The 19,133-nt window shown below is 45.1% G+C and overlaps 1 pseudogene; it reads right to left on the reverse strand.

Annotated features, from left to right (window-relative positions):
- The window catches only part of LOC142436427 (ninein-like protein), a 97,689-nt pseudogene that overhangs the window by 22,484 nt on the left and 56,072 nt on the right, over positions 1-19,133 (reverse strand).

Here is a 19,133-nt window from a genome sequence, read left to right on the forward strand (position 1 = left end):
GCTTCTATCAAGATTTATAGCCTCACAAACCCTAGGGATCAGTTTTACTCTGCCCTTTGGGGTGGATATGAGTCAGAATTAACTCGATGGCAGTTGGTAAAACATTATTCATTTTCTAATTCCCGATTGTGAATATTATGTTACATGGCTAAGGGGAATTACAGTTGAAGATGAAATTAAGTCTGCTGATCAGCTGACTGTGAGATAATGAGATTATTCTGGACTATTCTAGTGGGCCTATTGTACAGACTAGGGTCCTTTTAAATGAAAGAGGCAGAAGAGGCACAGCCTTAGATTCAGCCAGCCATTGGACGCTTTGAAAAGTGGAAGAGGCCACGAGTCAAGAAGTGTGAGTGGCTTCTAGAAGGTGGAAAAAGTAAGTACATGGGTTCTCCTTAGAACCCCTTGGAAGGGGCACAACCCTGATGACACCTCGATTAGAGTACAATTTAGCTCTCAGTTCTAGCTAACATGCAACTAAGCTGTCAAGAAATTAGCTAAATTTTAACCTATTTCTGACCTGTAGCGTCTAGAACTGTAAGATATTAAATCTGTGTTGTTTTAAGCCACTCAGGGACATGGGTCCATCTATGGAAAATATTGGGAAAGGCCTTCCTATATCCCAGGCTTTTGAGATAGAGCATTTGCCAGCCAAAGTCCTCAAGCGAGAAGGCCAGTTCCACCTGTGGCCTTTCAAGCAGCCTGCCCAGCTGGTGGAATTAAGAACTCCCTCTCAGCTCAGCTTTCTCTAGAAGGCATTGGCTTCTGCGGCCAACATCCGAGTGTCCCAGTCAGTTCTTGGGGCTCTCACAGAATTCACGAAGCAGTAGATCTGCGCCAAGGACACTTTCAATAAATACACACAGTGGGACTAAAGGAAGGTGCTTGGAGCTGGCAGGCAGAGACCTTCAGAGACCCCAAAGGAATGAAATGGGGTTCAGGGCAGTCTTTCGTGGGCCCCGTGAGACAAGCACAGATTTCCTGCCGACAGAGATAGTGAAAACCTGAGTCTAAGCCACAGCAGTCCTCTTGGTGAAGTTCTGGGGGTTTCTGTATGGAAAATTTCTCTTTTCGCATTCACACAGCACCTAGCAACACCACGGCCCGAGTACAGGCCAGACTGGGCTTGTAAGCTTGGGCACACCTGGGCTACATGGTATTCTCTTGGTGCCGAGTCTACCAGCCTGCTAGGAGGAAAGGGGGTTATGCAATCAAGTCATCAGGGACTGAGATGACTCAGTTCCACTTGTTTAAGAATGGATAGAGGGCAAACCTGTTATTCTCTCTCGAGTCTGCTTCTTTCTCCCTAGCCAGAAGCTTATCTTCCAGCTGTAGGAGCCTGGTTTTCATGTCATTCTTTTCTCTCTCCAGCACAGTTTCTACCTTCTGTTATCGGTACAGCATCTTCTAATTTCTGCTGTCCTGTCCTAGTGGTCCCTACCCCATGCTCACCTTCCAAGACACAGAGGCTCCTAGAGGGGCAGCTTGTGTCCAGCCATGTCCAGTAAGGGCTGCTCTGTGGCTTTGGACTCCTGCTGCTCAGATGATCTTTGCTTCTGACCAGCAAGGCTGCTAGCCAAAGGTACGGGTTTCTCCAGGAACATGGGCCTTGCCCCTCTAGGGGATAGCATAGATCACCCATGTCTCTAAAGGAGCAGGAGCCACCTCTATATCATTCACCAAGATGGGATGGCCCTGATAGTGAGCTATGCAGAGGGTCCTCTGGGCTGTGGGGCTGCTCTCGGGACCGGGCTCTGGACAGGATCTGCAGTGAGATGCCTCCCTGGCATACGCAGGAACTCAGCCTCTCCACGTTCTGACCCTGCTGGTCCCGTCTCCTTTCTGACTTCTGTGGACCTCAGCAGGCCTGGAGGCAGTTGCCTTTCCCTCCTTCAAGAAGGCTTTCAGCCCCTCTGCCTCCAGGGAAAGCCCTTTTAATTGCTTCCTATATGTGGTTTCTAACTTTTCAAGTGCAAACACTTTGCAAATTTTAGCTTGCTCTTTACTCATCAGCCCTCCCTGCCACCCTCCACCCTCCACCCCCCACCCAACTTGCGTTGCTGCTTCTTGCACTGGGCTAGCATCTCCTTCTGCCTCTCTTCTCTATCCCTTGTCCAAGTCCAGCTGGGCTCCCATGTCTGTCACTAGCTGCAGTTGCCTCTGAAGCATCTTTTTCTTTTTACAGTCCCATTGCTGTAACAAGTGCGCTGCTTCCATCCACAGGAGTTTCTGGCTCAGTTCAGCCTTTGCCCCCTTTCTACAGAAACTTTCACATGGACCTGGCTCAGAAACACGAATGTCACATGTATCACAGGGTTAGAAAGGCCTGCCCAAGCGCACGTTCTAAGTGCACAACTCCTCGCTACTCATGCCAGCTGCGCTCAGAGAGTGCATGCACAGGATCTAGTTGATAATGCAGCAGACACGACTTGTCAAATGGGACTAAATTTACATTTAGACGGATTAAAATGGAATAAAATCAAAGCTCAGATTCTTGGTCACATCAGTCACTTTCAGTGACCCCATGTGGCCAGTGGCTCCTGTAATGGGCAGGCAAACACAAGATATGTCTATCACTACAGAAAGCTGTATTGGGCAGTACTGGCCTAAAGTTTAGTGAAAAAAAAAGTACCTTTAGTCGAAATTACTCTAAAAAGTATTTTAAACATCTAGGAAAGAGGCCTTTAGAAGCCCCAGGAAAATAACACTGAGGTGGAGTGAGGCCCAGCTGAGAGCAGTCAGCCTGGGAGAACAAGAGTAACTCAGCTCATCAGAGTCATGCAATATGGCTCGACTCACAATCATGACATGGGGTGGGAATGGGGGTGGGAGCAGCCTTCCAGCCAGTTAAGGAAACTCCTGGGACCAGACATGTCCCTTTGCTGCTTCTTAGAGCCTGAGAGGGCTTGGGAATAGTGGCAATGGTCTATAAGGTGTTCTGGACAGTAGCCCGCCCTTTACCAGACAGTTCACAGGTTCAGATACTATGAAGCAAAATTCTCAGGAGGAAGCTCTGGATCATCCTAGCGGGCAGTATGTGTTATTGCAACGCCCAGGTCTGAGGCCACTGTGTGGTCATCTTTTGGGGAACAGAAAGGCAGGGTACAGAAGAGGGTACAATTCAGTAGTCCAGGATTTTCTTTACTGCCCATACTCAAGCTGCCTCAATGTCCTTGCACCATGACAGAAAGGCAGACTGGCTCTGGGATCATCAACCTCCCCAGGTCACAGGACACGGGAGATGGCTTGGTCCACTGTGGTCATCGTAGTGCCACTTCTAACCCGAGCCATGTTCCCAGCTAAGAATGCTTCCCAAGGAGGCTTTGCAGGTCTGGTCAGCAGGGCTCTAGCCCGCTTGGTGTCCAAGTTGGCGAGGGCCAAGATTCTCTGTGGGAGAGTGAGGTCATGATAAATAGGCATGCGCTGGCAGCAACCAGTTATCATTCCACTAAGTGAAACCTACTTGATACGCTCAGTTTTCCAAAGAAATCTTTCATTGCTTTTCTTTGTGATGACACAGCAACTCGCTGCCATGAAACCAATTCTAACTCCTATGCTCTGCAGGATGGAGCAAACTGCTGCCAAGGCTCTCAGATGGTCCCTCTTCTTGGAGGAGCAAGTCTGTTTTTCTCTCACAAAGCAGTTGGGAGGTTGGAATCACCAATCTTGTAGTTAGCAGCCTGATGCTAACCCAAAGCCCCAGCAGGGCTCCTTTCGCTTAGGACAGCTTTGAAAAGCTACCTTTGCAGATAACTGGCCTCCCTATTGCAAAGGAGCTTTTAGCCTTTTTCTCCATTTGCCCACATGCTACCGCGTGCACTGGAAAATTAGAACATGACATTAAATAAGGAAGATGCTTTGCTACTTTGTTCCTTTGCTACAGAGAAGTCTGAGGCAGAAAATAAATATGAATGTGTTAAAAGTAGTCTACAAACTAAATTACTTCATAACTTAAGTTTTAATATATATATTTCTAATTTAAGTTAAAACAACTCATACAAAGCCCTATTTTTTCCTACCTTCCTCTCTGTGGCCAGAGAAAAACTACCCACTTAGCATGCACTGCAGTTGAGTCATTTCCTGAATTAAATATCTAATGTGGGTTTTTGGGAAGAACTTCAGACTGAAGGAGGACCCAGAAGAAAACAGGGCAGCAGACCTGATTTGTGGTAGTCCGTGCTGGTGTCTCAGGCGTAGCTTCTCGTCTGGCCACTGAGCTAAGGTGGCCAACTCCTTGGGGCAATGTGGGCCCCACTCCTTATCTCCCACAGCTGCCCCTGCAGGCTGCAAAGGGCATCCTGAGACTGTGCATGGAGCGCCTCCAGGTCTGCTCTCTGGCTCTCTAGCATGCTGACTTCACTTTTGAACATAAGCTCCATTTCCCTTTTCTCCTTCTCAAAGTTTTTCTTCATTAGTTCAATTTCCTGCTTGTAGTTTACCGGGAAAGAGAAACATTAGCCCCTGACAATATGACATGGAAACAGCAAGGTTGTCGGGCATGCCAAGGAGCTGAGGCCTGCAGAAGTCAGGGATGAAAAGGCAGCGGTGACATCCCCAAGACTCAGTGCTCAAGATGTAGGCACAGCCTTGTCTGGACCAGTTGGATAACCTCCCGTGGGAGAAGATATTGTCTGGCCGTTGGCTGGCAAGCTCCGTTTAGGTAAGTAACTTGCACCCAGGAGCTCAGAGGTCCCGGTGGAAACAGGGTGGCTGGCTCTCTGAGTCCTGAAAGTAGAAAGAACGCGGCACATGGCAACTGTGTGCGGACATTCTCTTAGTCACCATCTAAGGAGAGGCAGGAGCTAACTTCATCTGAGAAGACCTTGTGAGCCAGGGTAATCCTGGCTGAGAAACTATGCAGCATCCCACGAGAGGCAAAGCCAAGGATAAGTTATGCTAAGAATGAGGTAGGTGGTGTGAATTCCCGCACAGCAGTTGGCAGGGCTGCACTCAGCATGCCAGCCCCCAGCGACTTTGGGCCAGGCACTGACAGTCATTTCTGCTTGTATTTCCCTCAAACTGTCTTCTTAGTGCCCCCGCTCAACAACCAGAGAAATCCAAGGCAGCTGCCTGGAGAAGGGTCAGCACTAAGCACGGCTCTCTGTGCACAAAAGGAAGCCCCAGGCTCCCCCTCGGGCACCCCTCACACCTACCTTCGTCTCCAGCTGGCTCTTGATGTCTTGGTAACGTTCTTTCACCTGCTCCATCATGAGTTCCGTTTCGAGGCTCACTGGAGTAGGAGCTGTAACGCATGTGAAAAAGCCTGCGAAGAAGAGGAAATCTCAGCTTAGCTCAGTGAGGATATTACAGGTTTCTTACAGCTTTCCTATTCCCAAGGGACAACAAAGCACAGATTCTACATGTGCTTTTTCAAGGGAAAGGCAGTGATGGTGGAGTCCTGCCGCACTGGCGTACAACAGCACGCATCACTGGTGATCTGCTATGTTGTATCCATGTAGAATAAAGGATCTCAAACTTATTTGGTCAGCTGTCCAATTTTCAGAAAAATAGTTACCCAGCAACCCTCTGGCAATTAACTTTTATACAATAGCCCATCCCTAATCCAGGATAGGGTGTAGGTTATTTGCTTTGGCAGCTCCCACGGATTATTCCAGTGCCCCCCAGGGGGCAGCATTGCCCACGTTAGGAAACACTCATTTAGAACCATTTCACACTTTCACCAGAACAGATTGCTCAGGAGGCTCCTGCAGCCCATCACACCCTTCAAGTTCCTACAAAGTGGCAGTGATATCGTGTGAAGGGACTTCAAAGAACCTCCAGAACACGGAAGAAAAAGATAATGGAATTGTCCATGAATGTAAGGCCCCCTTGTACTTCACTTCAAGTTTATTCCCTGGTGATGCCAGGATCATAGAGGAGGTGGGGAGATGGAAGAAGTGGGGTGACCTGGTGACACATGCCTCTGGGCAGTGTGATGCCTGGGAATGAGCCTCACTGTGTGTGAAGGTGGCCAGACACACCTCATGGCCTGTTTATTAGCTAAAGACTTCAAATTGGCCTCCTCCTCCTCCACATTATTATATCACACAAATAATGCTGGGTTTCAGGATATGTAGGAGCTCTGGTGGCATGGTGTTTATGCATTGGACTGTGATCTGAAATGTCAGCAGTTTGAAACCACCATCAAGAGTTACAGTCTCAGAAACCCACAGGGGCAGGTCTCCCATGTCCTATAGGGTCATTATGAGTTGGCATCAACTTGATGGCAGTAAGTCTGTGTGTTGCTCGATAAACTGGTCAGATGATTGCTGAAGCCAAAATGGGTGCATAAGCAAATGTGGTTGAAAAAAGCTGATGGTGCCTGGTTATTAATAGCATATGGGGTCTTAGATGCTTTGCAGTTAAATAAGTGCCCAACTAGCAGGTAAGAAACAGCCCACAAGGAAGCACACCAGCCTGTGTGATCATGAGGTGTTGAGGAGAAATGGTATCAGAAGTTCAAAAGATAAGCAACCAAATTGATGTGAAGGGGCATGGATGTAGTAGAGACCCAGAAATCACAGCCCCTCTGGTAATTGGACAGTCACGCTCAGAAGGGACACAGGAAGGGATGATAAATCCAGGGTGTGGTATAGCACTGATGAACTACATAATTATCCTCTAGTTCCTTAATATTCCCTCCCCTTATGATTATGGTTTTTATTTGTTTTGCCTCTTTAATCATATCAGATTTGATGTAGGTTCATCGTATATTTAATATCATTTGATACATGAAATCTAAGATAGATAACCCTTCAGAAACAATAAATGGAGTAACGGTTCCCTGAGGGTACGGGAAGGGGGGAGGAGATAACAGGGAGCTGAGAGCACTGATGACTGAATAACCCCACTCAATGGGATCGAACAACAGAATTGTATGTGAGTGGATATATTGGATGTGCAAGATATGGAAAAAAATAAAGTAAGGTTTCCTGGGGCGGGGTATGGTGGGCAAAGGAGGGAATAAATGGGGAGCAGATATCAAGGAGTTCGAGAAAAAGAAAATGTTTTGAAACCGATTGTGGTAGCAACTGTACAACACTGTTTGATGTGATTTAACTATGGAATGTTATACTTGTAAGATCTCCCAACAAAATGATTTTAAAATACAATAATAATAATAATAAATAAAGCAGTCAGGCACATTCCATACGTGTGGAATGAGGAATGGTGCTTGAGAGCACTGCAAGGACTCGCTTTCCGACCTGAATCACCACTCCGCACACCAGGCACACAAGGCACATCTTTGAACTACGTGTGTTGCTAGGGCTTGGAAGAGAGCTGGTCTGAGACTCAGAATTGCATTTATGCCATGACTCAGTCTTCATTTTGCAGTGTCAAGGATGGGACGTGGCAAAGTCATCCTCTACTCTCATTGTCACCCTGAAAATGGTGACAAACTTTGACATAAGGGACAAGACAAAAACCTGAATGAGAACCTCTGGAAAGAATTACTTTGCCTTGGAAACTGAGAACTGTCAACTTGCGCAGTCACCTGGGCTGACAGGAGGTCCGTGAGGCTGGACAGTCCACATCACTAGGCTTACTGCAACCCAGCTTCTTACTATTCTCTCAGCAGCAGACAAACATCGGAAGGGTCAACTGAGCCTTGGTGCTGCTTCTAAAATGGTTTCCATCAGAGGGATGGGAGGACAGTACATAAAAAGGCCACATTGTGAAACTGCTAGGTTTCATTAGCGATGGCATGAAGCCTAGGTCTGTGATCTGGTGCCGCAGTCCCCAGTCTCGAGCAGACCCAAGACTTCAGGGCCTTGTCTCCCAGGTTTTGGGTCAGTGGTTCGTGCTGAGGGCCATAAATTCTGTGTAGTTGTGGGGACACAGTGTCCATTTCCCTGGGGATGGCTGACCTGTCTGTTGGGTGGAAGAATACGTAGGATGCCTTAAATGGATGTCACAGCACCCTTGGCATCTCTGGATGTGGTGCAGCTGGCTGTGTCAGGCTCCATCCCACATTTCCCAAATGAGTCTAATGGCCTTTGGCTGTTGACTCACAGGATTTCAAGACACCAATCTGCCATTTGCAGGTGAGCAGGTTATGTTGGGGTCCAAAGACGCTGTACCCACATTCAGAGAAAACTTAAGGTTCCCAGGTTGGCTCTTTTAGCTATAATTCATTTACATTTTATTAAATAAATAGCTTTAGAGCACTACAAAACTGGGAAGGAGGAGGATGCAAAATGCTCAACTGCCAAAGATACACAGGTCAGTGTCCACAGATCTCCCTGGGGTGAGGGAGTGGCCTGTCAGTGTCCACAGATCTCCCTGGGGTGAGGGAGTGGCCAAAACTTAGCACACAAAACCACTGTGTATCAGAGCTTTGGCAGCAGGGCTGAGAGACTTGCCACGGTGTCTGCTGATGCACAGTTGGGGGCACTGATCCAAGAACCAACCCCTGGCTATACAGGACTATGACAAAATTCTAGGGCAGCTGTGTTACCTCCTTGTTCTTGTCTTTTGAAGGAGCTGAGATTAATCAAACACAGTCTACATTGTAGGTGGAATTTGTCATAAACCTCAGCACTAAGAGGATCCTGAAGCCAGAGATATCTACTTTTAAGCAGATATGCATGCCTATGCACACAGGTCCCAACTGCTTCCATTGCTTGACCTGTGTCCTGCGCAGGCGCCGCTGGCACAGGTCTATTCTGAGGAATTCTGACACTCAAGGGGACAAATCTCAAGCTCTCTCTGAACATCAGGGAGTCATTAATATGTTTTAGATATAATTTATCTCTTTTATTAAAAGAGTTTTCACATCAACCAGCTTACAGCTCAGAGGACAATCTGTATAGAGACTGGTCTGTGACCTGGGCAAAGGAAATATAGCTCCTTTATTTACTGTCACATACCCTCACTCTCTCTGTCTCTAGCCTATGCTGAAACCTCACCACCAAGTCCCTTCATCTTAATCACAACTCTGGAGGTGGCTTTGGAACATCTACGAGTGATGGACATGCCTCTGATGAGGTCATTGTGAGATCACATAACTGCTGCCATTTCATTACAGTTGATAAAGCCCCCATCCCCTTCCATAAATTCCCAGCTACAAGGAACTCAGCCGGGTGGTGCCAGTGTGTCTGGGGCAGGTGTTTGTGCCTCAATATACCCTATGATGCTTGGAAGTGGCCCATGACACAAACTACGGGTAGGTCTGAGAGATAGCCCAGTTTGCTGGAACAAGGACTCCACCCTTTCCCCAAGAAGATCCTCTACCTTCGGAGCAATCTGCTGGGGGCAGGCATCCATCTGGCCGGAAACTAGATGGGCTACTCTGTGTCTTGTGCATCCATGTCTGTAGGCCTTCCAGCGCAGCCTGCAACTCATCATTGCGGTCCTGCAGGTCCTATAAGCAGAGTAGAGATGGCCCTGCAATCCCCATGCTACACAGCAAGGCCCAAGGAACAATGCAGCACCGCAGGGTCTGCAGGATGCCCAGTGGAAAGGAAATTCAATTCCTGACAGCAAACATGTAACATTCAAACTATAAGTTTCCAACTATGCAGTGAGTTAAACATGACAGGGATAATTCAGCTTTCTTAAATCCTACATCGCCTTCTATCACTAGAATCATAGCAGGGGCTAATTTTTTTTTTAAGTGAAGTGAATGTGGAGGAGAAATGCAGATCACCAACACCTGACTCAACAGGAATGTGTGCAAGTCCACCACAGTGATGGGGTGTGGGCAAGAAAAGCAACTCACTGGTGTCCTTTCTCCAGAGGGTTCTGCAGCTTTGACTGTCAAGGCGTTGCCATCATCTTAAAACAAAATGCCACCCAGCAGAGCAGAAGGGCCACATGGATGGCTGAGGCCCAATGAGGCACATAGAGTGGGGGCTGCAGGACAGACAGGCAATGCTGGGAGGCTGCCCTGAATCTGCACCTGGCTGCAGTGGTCTGTCTGCACAGGAGTTGAGGAAATGCACTGAAAAAAGCACACTTGGTTGCCAGGGTTTAGAGGCGAATCTCCCAAGACACAGCTCTCACTTGTAGATTTAAGGGTAAGAAGGCAAGAAGCGCCTGTCTGTGGGACTATCGTGGTGTGAAGTCTCTTGGCATGGCTCTTCTGTCTAGGTCTTTGTGATTCCCATTGATGATTAGGTGGGACTTTGCAAATAGGGCATGTCTAACACAAAACAGAGTGGACTGGTTCATTTTCGTTGCCACTTCCCTGGCCATAGGGATGTGTTATCTTAGAACAGGAACAGAGAGGAATCCCATGAACTTAAGGGATAAAGAACTACCAGTGGAGAACAAATGAGATCTCTGTCTAAAGACAAGAGGAACCAGAGGCTGTGAAACAGAAATTACTGGACAGACTGAAAGAACAAGGCAAAGTCAGAGGCTGAGGCAAGGAGACACGAGACAGAATTGAAGAGCAACACAGAGACTAAGGACTAGAGAAAGACTTGATTGAGGCGAGATGATACTGTGGACCAATGACTGTATCCTTAGTGTTTTCTGATCTTGGCTTGTAGTAACCCATTAAGTTCTCTAAAAAGCTCCCTTAATTGTGAGTATTGCCTGTGAGCTCTGTGCGACCAGTGCAATGGATTATAGAACACAGCACAAAAGTAGAATGCTGTGGAAGAAACAGTTACTATCAGAAAAGGGTAAAGAATGATGGAGGGTGGAGGCATGCCTGATCTCTATTTTGTGGCAATCGGCCTTGATTGATGGAGCTACGTAGGATTCTTCTCCTTGATGTAGCCAGAGGTCAGCTATGCACTCCATGCGGTTTACTCAGGGACCCTAGATCCCTTCGTGAAGGAATGTGAGGTGTGTGGTCACTTTCCCTTTTGTGCACCTGGGGATGGGGGACTTGGGACTCTTCAGACCTAATGAATACGGCAGCAGTGCTCCCAGGGACTATAGGAGTATGATTCTACCTGGTTTCTCCTTTAGGAAACGTACTCTGGAGGGACACTAGACATTGAACTGTGAAGAAGCCCAAACTGGCCCATCAGGCAGCCACATGGTAAGCGAGCTTTCAGACATTTCTGGTCTAGCCAGTAAGGTGTGTAGCTGAGGCCCTGGCATCATAGGGCAGAGAAGAAACATGTTTGTTATGCTATGTCTGAGTTCCTTCCCACAAAATATAAAATCTATGAGCATATTTAATTGCTATTTTAGGCCATTAAGTGTTGGCGATAATTTCTTATGGAGCCATAGTAACTGGAATAACATGTATGAGTGAGCCACAAATAACTCATGGAAATAGGATTAAAAGGTAAAGGAATTTTCCATGAATTTTTGAAGCCATTTTTCTGTAATTTACAAAGGTAAATTACAGTCTCTTGAGGGGAAAAGTATATTAATTTTAAGTGGGAGAGAAAAAAAAGTTCTCACAAAAATCTGTTAAGAAATGGATGGTAGAGACTTCCAGGAAGATGGCGACTGAGTAACACATAGCAGAGGAACTCCACAGAAATCTGTGCAGGAGAGTCACTAAGAGGGAAATTCCACACCGCCAGGTCGCTGAAGGAGCATCAGAAAGATAAGTAGGCAGAGATCCAATAGGTTTTAAGGAGCTGGGTCTTTTGGCTTACCACAATGGAGGCCAGCTAGGGTTTGACCTTAGCCTAAGGTGGCCAGACGTACCGCTTTTTAAACATTTTTTCTCGTGTCTATGGTGTTTTTAAAAAGTCCCAATTTTTGGAAAGAATGGACAACAAGTGAGGGTATGTACGGTTTTCGGCTGCCATGTGGCAATTTCACCAGGATATGAGTTTTATCAATGGTGTCCCGCTATACCAATGTTAAAATCTGGTCACCTTACCTTGGCCCGGCCACTGTCTTGGCTGGAGCCAGGATCATTTGTAGCCAACACAGGGGCTTTATCTCAACACAGCGACAGTTTGACACCATCTCAGGGCAGGGATTAAACCCCTCCAGCCCCATGGTCAAGGATCAGGTTCATTTATATTGATGCTTCAGTTTCCCTCTCTTCTCTCTATTCCCCCCTATCCCCCTGTCTCAGTGGGCTGTTTTTTTCCTTCTCTTTTTCTCTTCCCCTTTCTCTCACACAGCACTGCCAACATCCTGACCACTACCCTTAGCCTAGGGCATTAATGCCTGCACTCAACCCTGCTGGGCGAGCTCCTCCCTCTGCAGCATAACCGGAAGCTGGGAAAGCCCACCCACACTCCAACAGGGGATATCCTGCCCAACTTCTTCCCTGGAAAAGCCCACCTGCCGTTCCTCTGTAGTGCTTAAGACATGGCTGGAGAAATTCGGCACCCCTTCTTTGGGGGAAATCCTGCCTGTGTGCCTTGGGGAGCTCCTATCCATCCTCTGTGGTCCCACGTTACTGAGGGAGCTTCCTCCCGCCTGCTGTAGTGCCTCACAGACTAAGAAAGCTTATCAAATACTCACCAGCTTTCCACGGAGCAGTGGGAACCTCTGCCTAAACTATGCAGTGATCTACCTGATCAGGGAAATTCCGCCCACCATTCACGGTGCTCTATACCAAAGCAGGCAACCAACCAGATTTCTGTGACACTCCTGTTGCAGCGGGCACCTTTGCATGCCACCTGTGGCAACCCAAGCCGTCATGGGCCACACCATCATGGATTCTTGTGAGATCACCCAGTAAAGCACCATCCTCGTGGATCCACAACAACCCAACCAGCATCTCCGGAGAGGCCCATCCAACTTGTTGACTAGGGAAAGAGTGAAGCCACAGGAGGATAAAGTGGTTGGCTAATTCCATAGTGAAATTAGCTGTAGCAGTTCGAAGAAGCTTTCCTACGAGTCTCCCAGAGAGAGCCAGTGCTCTTTGACTCCCTGAAAAATGGCACCTGGCTCCTCTAAAACAAACAGCAATCAGGCCCAATGACCTCAACAAAAAAACATGAGAAACAAACTTCAATGGCAGAGATGTCCTGAACCGAACGACATGCATAGAAGAAGCAGATATTTATCTGCCACATAAAGAATTTTTCAGAATACTTCTTGCAGTAATACAGGATATGAGAAAAACAATACAGAAAAAAGATGAAATGAAAGAGGAGATTAAGTCCATACACCAAAGGGAAATACAAGAGATCAGGGAAGAGATAACAAAAACTAGTAGCAGACACGCAGACCTCGAGAATCGACTGGAGGAGGCAGATAATTGCACCAGTGACCTAGAGGACAGCCAAGGAGACTTTAAATGCGAACAAAAATCTAATAAGATCATTAGTGAAGCTGAAGAGAACCTAAAAGCTAGGTCTGATGCTATGAAGTGGAACAACATTAGAATTATTGGATTACCAGAGGAAGACACCACAAAGAAGTCAACTGCAACAGAGAGGAAATTCTTGGAGGAAAACTTCCTGAGCTTAATGAATGAAAACCTGGCAACCATTCAGGAAGCTGAAAGAACACCAGTCAGATTGAAACCCAAGAAGAAATCAAGGCACATCATACTTACTATCCAACTTTGAGGAAAAGGAGAAAATCATGAGAAGAGCTAGGGAAAAACAAGCAATCACATAGTTTCCCAAATAAGAATATGCTCAGACCTATCATGTTTCCCCAAAAGTCAGACATCCCCCCAAAATAAGACCTACTTACAGTTTTGCCTCGGGCTGAAATATAAGGCATCTCCCAAAAATAAGACCTCCCCAAAAATCAGCACCCCCGAAGCTACCGTAACTCTGGACTCTGGATCATAGTGGTGGGCACCACCACGCAGCTCACTATTGGCTGCAGCGCAGTCAGAGCAGACAGGTAGTACGAGGTCTCTTTTAATAAAACAATAAACAATAAACGTGTACCACATTCTTCTCCATGGAAAAATAAGATATCCCCTGAAAATAAGACCTAGTGCATCTTTGGGAGCAAAAATTAATATAAGACACTGTCTTATTTTCGGGGAAACAGGGTATCAGAGAACACTATGAGGAAGAGGAGAGAGTTGTTGAGCAACATTGCAAAAATTGAAGGAAAATAATGCAAACCCAAGAATACTCTACACAGCCAAATTACTGATCAAGATAGATGAAGAAGTAATTGTCTTGTTAGAGAAGGAAAAACTCAAAGAATACATTAGAAGAAACCCAGCCTGGATCCTTGTCGATCCAGTATAGGCAGAAGAACAGCACTCACCAAGCATAAGTAAGAGACTGCCACAGAGAACAACCTCACCCAGAGGGAAACAAAGAGAAAACAGCCCCCAAGATAGCATTGGATTAAGGGTGAAAAGAAGTCAAGAATGAAACACACACACACACACACACACACACACACACACACTACATTAAAAAGAAAGGGAGGTGGGAAAACACCCAACACAAAAGGTGTAAGATGACATCACAGAGTCCACGGATGGAAATAATACCCCTGAATATCTATGAACTAAACTCAGGCATTAAAAGACTGAGGCTAGCAGACTAGTTTAGACTAGTTTAGAAATACAACTAATCAATCTGCTGCCAACAGGAGACACATGTCAAGACTACAAACAAAACTAGGCTGAGAATCAAATGCTGGAGAAAAACATACCAAAGAAACAGCAATTAAAAAAAAAAACAAGGGTTGCAATCGTAATCTTGGATAAAACTGACCTCAAAGTGCAAACCATAAAAAGAGATGAGGAACGCTATATAATGCTCAAGGGAACAGTAGGCAAAGAACCACTAAGCATTGTAAACATATTCCCCAAATGACAGACCTGCTGAATACGTCAAACAAATGCTTCAAAATATGAAAAAGGAAGTCACAGCCTCAACAATTATAGTAGGTGACTTCAATACACCACTCTCTGAGAAAGAAATATCACAGGGAAAGAAACTCAACAAGGAGGCCAGAGATCTAAACACTACAATTAGTCAATTTGACCTGATATATATTTACAGAGCTTTTCATGAAAATACAAAATATTTCACATTCTTTTCAAGCCCACATAGCACATATTCGAAGATAGACCACATGCTGGGGCATAAGTCAAATCTGCATAAATTTAAGCACATTGATATCATATAGACTTCTCTCACTGACCACTGTGCCATAAGGCTGGAAATCAGCAAAAGGAAGATGAATAAAACAAGGCAAACAATTGGAGGATGAATAACTCTCTACTGAAAAAGGAGTGTGTACTGGCTCAGATCATAGATGAAATTAGGAAATTTCTAGAAACCAATGAGAATGAGAATAAGACGTACCAAAACTTATGGGACACAGCAAAGGCAGTTATCAGAGGAAGTTTCATAGCAATACATGCACACCTGAGAAAGGAAGAAAGCCATATGATTGATATGCTGGCACAAAATTTACAGCAACTAGGGCTGAGTCAACAGCACAATCGTGCTAATAGCAAAAGAAAAGAAATAATAAAAATCAGGGCTGAGATTTAGGAGAGGGAAAATAAGAAAACTATGGAAAAAATTAATGCTGCTAAAAGTTGGTTCTTTGAAAAGATAAACAGAATCAACATATCGTGGGTAAACCTAACCAAAGAAAGACGGGAACAAATTTCAATAGCAAGAATGAGGGATGAAAGAGGGGACATTACAACAGACTCTAATGAATTCAAAATGATAATTAAAGAGTATTACGAAGGACTGTATTCCAATGAATTCAACAACTTGGAAGACATGGTCAAATTTTGAAAAACAATCCCTCCCTCGAATTTCCCAGAGGAACATCAAGAATGTCAATAGACCCATAGCAATAGAAGAAATAGACAAGGATATCAAGGGATTACCAACCCCAAATTCCCTGGACCAGATGGCTTCACAGGACAATTCTACCAAGCATTTAGGGAAGAAATGACACCAATCCTACACAAAATCTTCCAGAACCTAGAAAAGACGGCAACCTCTTGAAGCAAGTATAAATATGATACCCAAACAGGGCAGGAATCCTACAAGAATTGAGAACTACAGACCAATATTCTTAATGAACACAGATGCAAAAATTGTTAACAAAATACTTGCCAATAGAATACAAATGTATATAAAACGAATACCATATATACTTGAATATAAGCCGACGTGAGTATAAGCCTAGGTACCTAGTTATTACCTGGGAAGCTAGAAAAACTGATGACTTGAGTATAAGCCTAGGGTGGGAAATGCAGGATGTGAACTAACACAGAGACCAGAGGGGAGAGACGGAGCGCAGCCACGGACACATCCTGACCAGTTCAGCTGCCAGCGTAAGTGAATCACTATGGGTGCTTCTGCAAATTGGAGCCTTCCACGTCATAGGATGTCTCTGATTGGCTAGATGTGAGTAACAAACATTCAAAGCCCTGCAGTATCAGTGGGGCTTTGAATGAACAGCGGAGGAACGACAATCACCTGTGAGATATTACACCTCGTATAAGTTAAACCCCAGTTTTTCAGCACATTTTTTGTGCTGAAAAATTCAGCTTATACACGAGTATATATGGTAATTCACCATGACCAAGCAAGATTCATACCAGGGATAGTTCAACATACGAAAGACCATTAGTATCATGTGCCACATTGACATGAAAAACTCTAAGAACCACATGATAATATTGACAGATGTGGAAAAAGCATTCGACAACATCCAACACCAATTCCTTTTTAAGACACGTCAGGAGATAGGAATGGAAGGACAATTCCTCAAGACAATACAAGCTATATATGAAGAACCAACAGCCAACATGGTAGTCAATGCAGAAAAGAGGAACACAATTCCACAGAAAAAGGGTCCAGACAAGGATGCCCCTTGTCCCCACTCTTATTTAACATCGTACTGGAGGTTTTAGCTCGCAGCATAAGGCAAAGGAGAGACATCAAAGGTATTCGTCTGGGGAAGGAAGAGGTAAAACTATCGTTATATGTAGATGACATGATTTTATAAATGGAAAATCCCAAAAGATCCAAAAGGGGCAGAGTGGCAGGATACAAGATCAACAAACAGAAGTCCACTGGACTGCTATACATATCAGCTAAAATAACAGAAGAGGAGGTCAAAAAGGTGGTACCCATCACAATAGCCAAGCACAAATTAAAATATCTAGGGAAATAGCAGACTAAAAGAACAAAAGATTTATATGAGGAAAACTATGGAACACTATTACAAGAAACCAAGAGTGATTCAACAAATGGGAGAATATCCCATTTTTGTCGATCAGAAGACTCAATATAGTAAAGATGTCAGTTCTCTCCTAGGCACTATATAACTTTAATGCAATCCTGAGAGAATTACCCTCATCTTTCTTGAAAGAAATGGAAAAACTGATTACCAAATTCATATGGAGAGGGAAGAAGCCCAGAATTAGCAGAGACTCCCTAAGAAGGACACAGTGGGAGGGCTTGCTTTACCTGACTTTAGCACATATTATAATGCCATCATGGTCAAAACTGGGAGGTATTGGTATAATGACAGATACTTAGACTACTGGAAAAGAACTGAAAACCCAGAAATAAAATCATCAGCATACAGACAACTCACTTTTGATAAAGCCCCCAAAATATCAAAAGCAGGTACCCTCTTTAACAAGCGGTGTTGGAAAAAATGGATATCTACCTGCAGAAAAATGAAGCATGACCCTTATCTGACTCCATGCACAAGAATAAACTCAAGGTAAATCACAGACCTTGAGGTAAAACTCCAAACTATTAGGTCCATCAATAAGGGAACTGGGACCAATCTGAGAATTTTGGCACTGGGAATACATGGGATAGCAGAAACAGGGAAGGACACAAATGCACATGAGTCACAAATTGACATGTGGGATACACTGAAGATAAAACATCTGTGTACATCAAAATAATTCACCAAGAGAGTAATAAGAGAGCCCACGGACTGGGAAAACATCTTTAGCCTGACACATCAGACAAAGGCCTTATTACTAAAATCTACAATACTCTGCTAGTTTCCAAAGAGAAAAAAACTAATTGCCCACCGAGGAGGTGGGCAAAGGACCTGAACAGCAGTTCCACAAGGGTACAAATCCGAATGCAAGGAGTTGGAAACAACCCAAATTTCCACCAACAAATGATTGGATTAAAAAACAGTGGTATATACATACAATGGAGTACTACACATCACTAAAAAGCAGTGATGACAAATACTAAGAGGACGCCTGGCCCTCCCACCAGAAGAACTTATTTCAAAAGACGGCATTGAATCTGCAGCTCCAGGAGAGGGACATATCTGATGGGAGCACATGGGTGATGATGAAGGGGGAGGAGGAGAAAGTGGAGCACATCCTGGCCCACCAGGTCTTGAGGACGATTATCCCGATTAGAGCAGCCAGTCCACAGAGAGGACCACATGGCCAGCCCCACTATGAGACATGACGCCCTTCACTGACCCATAGCTCTACCGGGGACAACACTGGAGACACAGTGTGGGAACTACGCCTGATCTGATCCCGCCACACCGAGGCAAAACACTAAGGGGGTGCAACAGAATAGCAAGGGAATGGAATGGCGAGGTCCTCAGGGAATAATGAAGGTGGACTTTGGGGCTAGGGTGTGGTACCCCAATTGATTGAACTGGAAAACACTCCTAAAGGCCAACACACAATCCTTGAACTAACTACAAACTTTTCTTTCTTGTGCTTTTTTTTGTCATTGATTTATTGTTGTTGGTTGGTTGTATATTGTTCCTTGGTATTTTTATGTCTTGTTTTTGTGCATGTTATTATCTCCGCTGGTCTTTCTAAATAAGATAGGCTGGATGAACAATCTGGAGGCTAAAACAACAGGACCGACAGTTCAGGAGGGACATAGGAGAGGTGGGGGAAAAGGTAGTGGTGTTAACAAACCCAGGGACAAGGGAACAAGTGATCTAATTCAGTGGTGAGGAGGGGCTGGGAGGCCTGGTAGGGCATGATCAAGGGTAATGTAACAAAGAGGATTTGCTGAAACCCTGGTCGGGACTGAGCATGATAGTGGGACAGAAGGAAAGTCAAGGGAAATAGAGGAAAGAGCTAGGAGACAAAGGGCATTTATAGAGGTTTAGATAAAGACATGTATATATGCAAATATATTTATATATGAGGATGGGTAAATAGATCTATGTGCATATATTTATACGTTTAGTATTAAGGTAGCAGAAGGACATTGGGCCTCCACTCAAGTACTCCCTTAATGCAAGAATACTTTCTTCTATTAAATTGACATTCTGTGATGCTGACCTTTTCA

The sequence above is a fragment of the Tenrec ecaudatus genome, unplaced genomic scaffold (genome assembly GCF_050624435.1).
Source record: "Tenrec ecaudatus isolate mTenEca1 unplaced genomic scaffold, mTenEca1.hap1 Scaffold_266, whole genome shotgun sequence".
Taxonomy (NCBI): Eukaryota; Metazoa; Chordata; class Mammalia; order Afrosoricida; family Tenrecidae; genus Tenrec; species Tenrec ecaudatus.